Genomic DNA, 8,946 nt, shown 5'->3' with positions numbered 1-8,946 from the left:
ATGTATGGGTTTAGGGGTGGGTTGTTTAGAGCATTCATAATCTGGTGTATGGCAAGACCATACCATCTTAGGCAACAATTATATTAACCAATGCCAGGCCACCACAATAGCTTAAAATTTAGATCTACTGATGAGAATGTAGTGGGGATTTCACTTAACAGGCAGATACTTAAAGTCACATTGATGGATTTGGAAGTCCAGGTGTGGCTTGTACAAAATCTCAGGTGGCTGATAATTAAGAGAGTTGAGTCCACTGGAAGAAATAACCTTTTTGAGTCACTTCTCCAGACTCCCAGTGTAGCTGTGGTATAACCATTCTGATGAGTACAAATTGTGTCTGATGCCAGAAAACTACATTTGTTGAAAAAGTTAGTCAAACTAATAGTAACAGACTTTGTGAACCCTTTTGCCACCTTGACTAGTTCTTGCTAAAACGCAGCTCAGATAGTATGATACAGCATCTCTCTAATGTTACTCTTAAATAAACAAACATTGAAATGCTTACCTTATCTAAGATGGAGCTGGAATGTCATTCTGTGTCCTTAACATATTTGATGGCAATGGGTCTCAGCTGCCCAAACACACTATAAGTGTCGAAGCCTTACATGATTTGTGTACCATTTATGATATGGTAGATCTGTAGAAGACTCACCAGAGTGAATTAAGAAAATTCATCAAGTCTACAAACTGTACTTCTAAAGCTTTAAATGATTAACTCTTACTTTTAGTACCATGATTTCCTAAAGCAACAGGTACCTTCATCGATCCTTTTCACTTTACCAATTGTGCTTTTGCGACTTTGAACATAATATTGACCCCAGGTGGGACAGAAATTTCCTCAGAAGAATTTCATCAAGCATGAGGAGGCTTCTAAAGTTGAATAGGTCACTTGCTGAAGGAAGCAGCCATCTGGATGCTCTTTCTGGGTAAACACTCGTGGTATGTTGTTGTGTCTTTTGGCTTTTCCCGGTTAGGGGTCGCCACAGTGGAACTCCGGTCCGCTAATGATTGGCAGTAGATTTTTACATGCCAAGTTGCCAGCCCTGATGCACAACCTTCAACGAAGGTACACCCATTCACGCATGTCTCCACCCAGAAGACGCTTTAGCTGAGAATCGAACGGACAATGTCTTACTATGAGGCGACAACGCTACCACAGCACCACCTCTCCTGGTATATAAAATAAATAAATCTCAGCTTTGCTGAAGTCTGCTGAAAACACTAGCTCTATTTCACCTGGTGCACTCCCTGTCATATTGATGACCAAATGCCTCATGGTCCTTGGCTCCCACTGTATACTAAGTTGTCTCTGTAGTAAAATGTTCAGAGCATTGTTCCTTTCAAAGCCCACCAGCTTTACCTTCTAGATAAATGTACTTCCTTACCAGCAGAATCTCCCACACCACCTTCCCTTCAGTCCATTGTGATGTCCATGTCTAAATCAGGCACATTATGTACTTTATACCTGCCTTCATCATTGATGATATTCCTCATACTAACAGCACTTCTAATAAGCGTGGAGAAAACATATAATGTATGTGCTATTTGTCAGCCCACATTGTTCTTTATTTCTGGACAGAATTCCATGTGTGACTGGTTCTGTTTATGCATGTCCAGCAAAACCATGACAAAAGAATGATTATTTGGAACCATTCCATCTGACATTTTTCAGGACTAGAAGCATCCCCTTACTCTCTGTCAGTACTGTTGTTGTTTCTCACACATTGGAAATGTGTGTATGCTCTTTAGTACTGGAAAATGGAAGTTAAATTGCCCCTTCATCAACACGCTCATGTCTGACAGTCATCCTGACAAGCTGACCAGCAACGTGTACAGCTCCATTCTGTTTCCCCTTATTGAATGATCTTGTCACTTGCCTTCACCCATAATCGTGGTAATAATGTGGCAGTTTGCCAGAAGCCTTCACAGTTTATAATCTGTCTTTTGTAATTTACAGTCTTGTTTAATATTTTACTAATGGTGTAATGTTATTTCTTCTTAATTTGCTATTTTATCTCACTTAGTTTCAGTGAGCACATGAAATGTGGTTTGAAACTTGACATTGAAATAGGCAGTTATTTTTACAATTCCATGGTTGAAACTTATTTTCATAGGTTCATAGGTTCATTGGAGGTTACCAGGTTAATGTCCCTATGGCCTCTACAAGCCTAACCATGTAAAAACCCTAAGTACCCTAGTTGACCTTAGTTACATGGTCATTTTTTGCAGAGCAATACTATGATCACCACCGAGTGCCCCTGTCCATAAGGGTATAGGTGCCACCTCCAGGGTGAATTTGTAGTTTCCATCCAACTGTCAAAGTTGTGCTTAAATAGAGTCATTGAGGAGCTCTGCTTCACATGGAATGGGCACTTATTCCAGAGGAGCGGCAATCTCTAGAAGGCATATCTGTCTCTTGCTCAAGTTCTATTAATGTCACAGGCCAGGTTGAGATCTCTGGAGTGAGTGACTTCATTACAGCAGGGTCAGAAAATGCTTTGTATTCCAGGCACAGGTCACCTCTCAGTGGCCTGTATGATACAGAGTACAGTGATAGCGTTTTCAGCCTTTCCATGTAGGTCATGTCTTGGAGGCCCTGAATACTCTTGGTTAGAAACCTCTGTGGTCTCTCCAGCTGCTGCAGGTGTCTGGTGAGGTACATACAGAAGGGATCATTGTACTTGATCAGTGGTCTGATAAGGGCTGAGTACAGTGGAGTAATGACCTCCCTGGTCTTGGATGTGATGCCCGTATTTATGAGATGGGCAATATAGAAGGCTTTCCTTATTAATGTGGACACATGGTGATCAAAGTTTAGATTTCTATCAACCTGTGTTCCCAAATCTCAAACCACTGTGTTTGAGCTTAGGGGGGTATTTCTTATCCTAAGCAGCTGTGGCTACTTCTCTGCCAAGGGGGATAATGAGGCATATTTATGTGTTTAGCTTCAGTCTATGGTCCTGGCACCAATCTTTTGTCTGGCTCAGTCCCTTCTGTAATTTGATGATGTAATTTGGGGACTCTATGATTGTGCCCAGTTTACAGTAGTCTGCAAACTTAGTAAGCCACAGGCCATTAACTTTTGATTGGACTTCAGAAAAATAAATTCCAAACAGTAGAAGGCCCAGCACAGATCCTCATGGTACACCAGTGGTAACTGATCTGCTGGTGAAGGTTGATTACCCAACTTTAACAGTGTGCTCTCTATCTGTTAGCTAGTTTGCAACCCATCTAATGATGAATGGATTGATACCAGCTGGGTATCATAATAATAGCATGTAACAAGCTGCTTGCATGAGTCTAATCACTGTATCAGCTATGCTGGATGTCATCACACTATATAAAGTCTACTATCCGTCGACCAACTCTTGTTCCACGACCTCATGTGATTGTCAATGTCCAAATGTGTAGCTTTTATATGGATAAACTAATAAAGAATGTGCAGTGTGTACAAGGAAAAGTGATAAAGAATATTAAGTAAAATGCAGCTTATTGTGTTACCTTCTGAAAAGGCACACCCTGAATAGTGTAATTGTGATTATTGTATGAATGCACAGTATACAAATAGAGAGAAAAATGTATTACCTTTAGCTGTAGTTACAGATGGGGAAATCTTCACTGGAGTAGAACACAGATTTATTTTTTCATTTTGTTTTGACTTTTGTTTGCCGGGTTTGTCCAACTGGGTTTAGTCAAAAAAAAAAAACTTTTCAGCAGAGGCCCAGGGAGAAAAGCTCCAACATATTACACTAGGATAAACTATATCCCTAAATGTGAAAAATACCTATTCATACCTTACATCACCTTACCCTCCCTTCTTCAGTTACTTCCTTACTGCTATCAATTTCTCTCTGAATTTATCATAAGCCTGTTTTCTCTCACTTTATATTGCAATTTCTGTTTGTATTAGACTGACTTACCTTTAATTTCTCTATAAACTGGCTAACGTTTCTCTATAAAATCATTGTCGTTTAACTTGTATCTATTCTTAACCAATGTTTTCATATTATCTCTAATTTGATATAATTATTTAAATTGCTGAAGTTTTTGCATTATTTTTGAAGATTATAACATTATTGTTCTTAAAATGTTTTATAATACTGTGGAGCTTTTCTCCCTGGGCCTCCATTGAAAATGGGCTCTTCAGTCAAAGATGGCCGCTGTTCTGTAAGCACTGCTGATCCTTAGCTCCTCTACTTAACTGGAATAAAATCAACCCAGAAGACAAACCAAAAATTATTTCAACATAATACTTTGAATCCGCAACTCTAATCAGCATTTAAAACAAAACCATCAAGAAAGAAAACCTGATCTAACAGCTAAACTACTAAGATTAAAACAGATTAACTGAAGCAACAAAAAGCCGTGTGCTTGTGAATCCTTCCATTCTGAACTACACACATAAACCGGGATATATCAGCACTACAAGATGTCAAAGGATGAGGAAAATATGGACACTACTACATCTAAAACTAAACTTTTGGACTTATTATTTCCTGAGAAAGATGTAAACTCTAAAAGACAAAAAATATTAGAGGTTAGATTTGGAGTCTGCAACTTTTACAGTGTGGGTACACAAACTTTTACCAATGTGTCATACTATTTCACAAGTATTGTTGCTGTGATAAGAAAATCATTTGAGTTAAATAGCCCAACAATATGAGACTATGAGGATGTTAGTCTACATATGAATGATGGTGCCAACCTTATGCTAAACTTTAGATATTAAGTCAGCGGTTGTCTAATAACTCGCAAGTTAAGCCAAAAAGATTAACTTATAGACACAAGGGCTAGCAATATATATATAACAGCTAATGATTGATCAGCAAAATACATAGCTCTAGTAGATCTTCACTCAAGATCTAAAAATAATTATAACAGAAAGCTGTGTTCTGAGATTAACTCCTTATGTGTTTATATAGCACTATTGTTTACAGGAACTGTCTTGTACATAACTGCAATATTTCCTCAGGGATATGTATTAAACTGAGAACAAATAGTATAAACACACAACACTAAGAAATATACATACAAAGTACCTAACATACCATTTCATCTACCCTAAAGAAGCATGTAAATACTGAATACATTTGAAAAGAATATAGTTATAAAATATAAAACTAATAGTGCTTAACGATGATGATAAAAGTGAAATGTTAAAGAAAACCACACTAAGCCCACAATATGCCCTAATCAACCACACATGTCTAGTCTCACAGAACTATATCAAATAATGGTGGAAGATATTAAGTAAATGGCACATGGGCTTATCACAGGAAAATGAATGATCATAAAGCCCAAATATAAAGCTCAGTGTCAAAGCAATTATAAAATTCACTATAAGCTTTGAACACCATAAAGCTAACCGTCACACTAAATACACATGCAGAAATTCTCTGTATAGAGGAACCTGAGACCCAAGTAAGGGATTGAACCTGTGAAGACCCAACACTCAAGGGAAGCTGCTTCTTTAAACCAGACCTTTCAAATTACTGTTTATAGTATCAAAGAAAATAAGTTTATTGGATTAATGATATGTTCATGTGTGTACTTAGCTAAATGATGATTGCTATATTTTTTAAGATAAGTATGTGTTTCTATATATTCCCAGGCATATATCTGAAGATACTCTTAATAGTACTAAACCAAACCTCCTATTAACAAATAAGAAATTAAAATGAGATACAATATATTATTTTAATCTTTTATGGCAACTACTAAGCCTGAATAAAAAGCTGTTTAATACAGTAAATCAAGGGATCAAACATCCTGCTCCAAAAGAGCTATCTCAGGGGTTACCAACATGTTACAGCCCATAGGAGTAACATAAAAGGTCTTGGATGATAGATGGGCTGATCATAAAGTTGAAGAATATATTGAGACAACAAAAATTAAATTAAATTAGATTATCAAAGTTAAGAGCAGACATAAAGACACTGTAACAGACATCCTGGTTCACGCATATGCACACACCCAGGTCTTGACTCAGGTAGCTATAAGCATAACATTACTAGCTGAAGGTCCTAACTCTTTCCACTCTGATAATGGAAGTATAATGATCCTGGTCCTCCCTTTCAATGGTGGCAATAAACGATCATATCAGAAGATAGGACCAAGAATCACTATATATTATCATGCTAGATATAAAATAAGACTTAGAACATAGTTAGAAAATCTGTAAATATTGGTTCTAACAGCCCTTTTGGAATCTGTTTCTTTTTTCGTTATCTAATGTTAAGATTGTTGGTTACACATCTTTGAAATTATAATGTTGTACAGTAAAAGTCATTGAGGAGACTTGGGTTACATAAGTAGTGCTTTTCAGGGAATAAGTTTGGCAAGCTTTGTAAAAGTAGTGAAAACACATGTAGGGTTATTAACTTTCACTTTCCTTCTAAACTTTAAAACACAGGATGTTACTATTCTATTGACACATAAACCTACAAAGTTAATAACTTCTTATACCCTGCTTTATTCCTGGTCCTGGGGGTTAGTGGTTAGGCACAGGGGTGGGACAGGAATAAAAAGATGCTTTCATAATTCGATCTCTTTAAAAGTTGAGCAAAAACTACTATCTGTATATAAATCACGTCTTCTTATACAGACAAATTAAATACCTTAATGTGGGAATTTGATTCATGGAATATGAAAGGGCTCCAGAACAAAAAGAAAAGAAAACTGTTTCTACACCTTATCTTACAAGCAAAAGCAAACTTTATACTAGTTCAGGAAACCCATCTAACCCTTGAACAATGGTCAGAAATTAGGGAAAAATTGGATAAGAGAAATTATAGCTTCTGAAGGTAAAACCAATAGCACAGGCATAGCTATAATAATTAAAAAGCAATACCAAGACAAAATTTTGGAACCCAAAATAGACAAAGAAGGGAGATGGTGTTATGTGACCCTCTCTACTCCTGCATTTCTTAAACCCATTTTATTACTAAATATCTACGCTCCTTGTAATAATCAACACTCCTTTCTTGCATCATTATACCCTATTCTAAGCCAATACCAAAATCATTATATGATTCTAGGAGGAGACTGGAACACGTACCAAAATCCAAAACAAGACAAGTCAAGTATACCCGTATCGTATAATAAACAAGCGTCTCTAACTTTAATGAACTTAAATACAACTTCAATTTGTACGATCCCTTTAAATATGGCAATAGTCCAAATAAATCAAATAATTTTACGTTCTACTCCAATTGCCATAAAATGTGGTCGAGAATTGATTTTTTCTTAATCTCTGAAGCACTAATTACTTTACACCCTAAAGTGAACATACATGCTAGGTACCTCTCTAACCACTCCAAAATTACCTTAAACTTTAATGAAAACCCCAAAAACTATACATTCAAAAGAGGATACAGTTGGTCCCTGAACCCCAATCTTTTAACTAAAAAAGAAATAATCAATGAGATTCAATCTATCCTTAAATCAACTCTGTCTAACATTATGAACCAATAGCTTCCCCCGGATATTGAATGGGCAGCAATCAAAGCTCAAATTAGGGGAATTTTTATCCAAAAAGCAACTTATTATAAAAAAAATTAAACTCAGAGAGGAGCAGGCGCTGGAAACGAAAATAAAATCACTTGAACATGACCTAACAACTAATTTCAATACTCAAACAGAAACAGAACTATTGAAATGCCAAAAGGACCTCTACCTTTTATATAATAACAATTTATCCTTCCATGAAACCAAAATATTAGGTAATTATGTTGTCGCTTCATAGCAAGACGTTGTCCCGTTCGATTCTCAGCTAGAGCGTCTTCTGTGTGGAGGCATGCGTGAATGGGGTGTGCCTTCATTGAAGGTTGTGTGGCAGGCTGGTAACCGGCACGTAAAAATCCACTACCAATCATTATTGGACCGGAGTTCCGCTGTGGCGACCCCTAACTGGGATAAGCCAAAAGACACAACAACATGCTAATGATGTTCAAACTCCATCTCGAGCACTAGCAAGGATTATTAACCAAACCAAATCATCCTCTCAAATTTCTGAAATATTTTATGAGAGCAAAAATCATACTAAAAACTATGATATTATTAAGACTTTTGAGTTTATATATTCACAAACTTATGGAGATCAACTAATACTACCCTCAAAAGAAATCAGTACACACTTTCTTCAAAACCTTAACTTCCCGAAACTAGACCCAAAACAACAAGAAAAATTAACTGAGCCAATCTCCATGGATGAAATAACATTAACAATTCAGCAAGTTAAATCACATAAATCCCCTGGTCCAGATGGTCTCACAGCCGAATTTTATAAAACTTTTTACCCCATTGTAGCACAAATTATATTCCATATATTAAACTATATAATAAATAATAAAATTAATGATATACACTTTAATGCATCTAAAACTATCTTTATACTTAAAGAAAAGGAAGACCCTAAAAATCCAGATAGTTACAGACCCATATCACTATTAAATATTGATACCAAAATCCTAACATCTATACTTGCAAACAGACTGAAAAACTTAATGGATAAAATTACGTCCATCGAACAATTTGGTTTTATAACATTTAGACAAACAAGTGATAATACACTAACACTAAATACACTAATCTCATATGCTAACCAAAACAACTTAAACATATATGCACTCATTATTGATGCCCATAAAGCCTTTGATAGAGTAAACATAAAATTTCTATTCCAAATTCTGCCCTATTTTAACATACCCCAAAAATGTATCCAAACCTTACAAATACTATACAATAACCCCTATACATCATTATATATAAACAAAACCTGGTCTAAAAGAATCCCAATCAAAAATGGAACCTTCAAGGATGCTGTCTATCCCCGTTACTATTCAACTTATATCTAGAACCTCTTTTTCTAAATATAAAACAAAATGTGTACCATAACCCTCCAACAATCTATAACTCCAAAATTTTATCTGCATTTGCTGATGATCT

This window comes from Protopterus annectens, chromosome 8.part0 (assembly GCF_019279795.1).
Source record: "Protopterus annectens isolate FY-2018-M chromosome 8.part0, PAN1.0, whole genome shotgun sequence".
In the NCBI taxonomy this organism is placed as follows: domain Eukaryota; kingdom Metazoa; phylum Chordata; order Ceratodontiformes; family Protopteridae; genus Protopterus; species Protopterus annectens.
Note: the sequence above shows the minus strand (reverse complement) of the source record.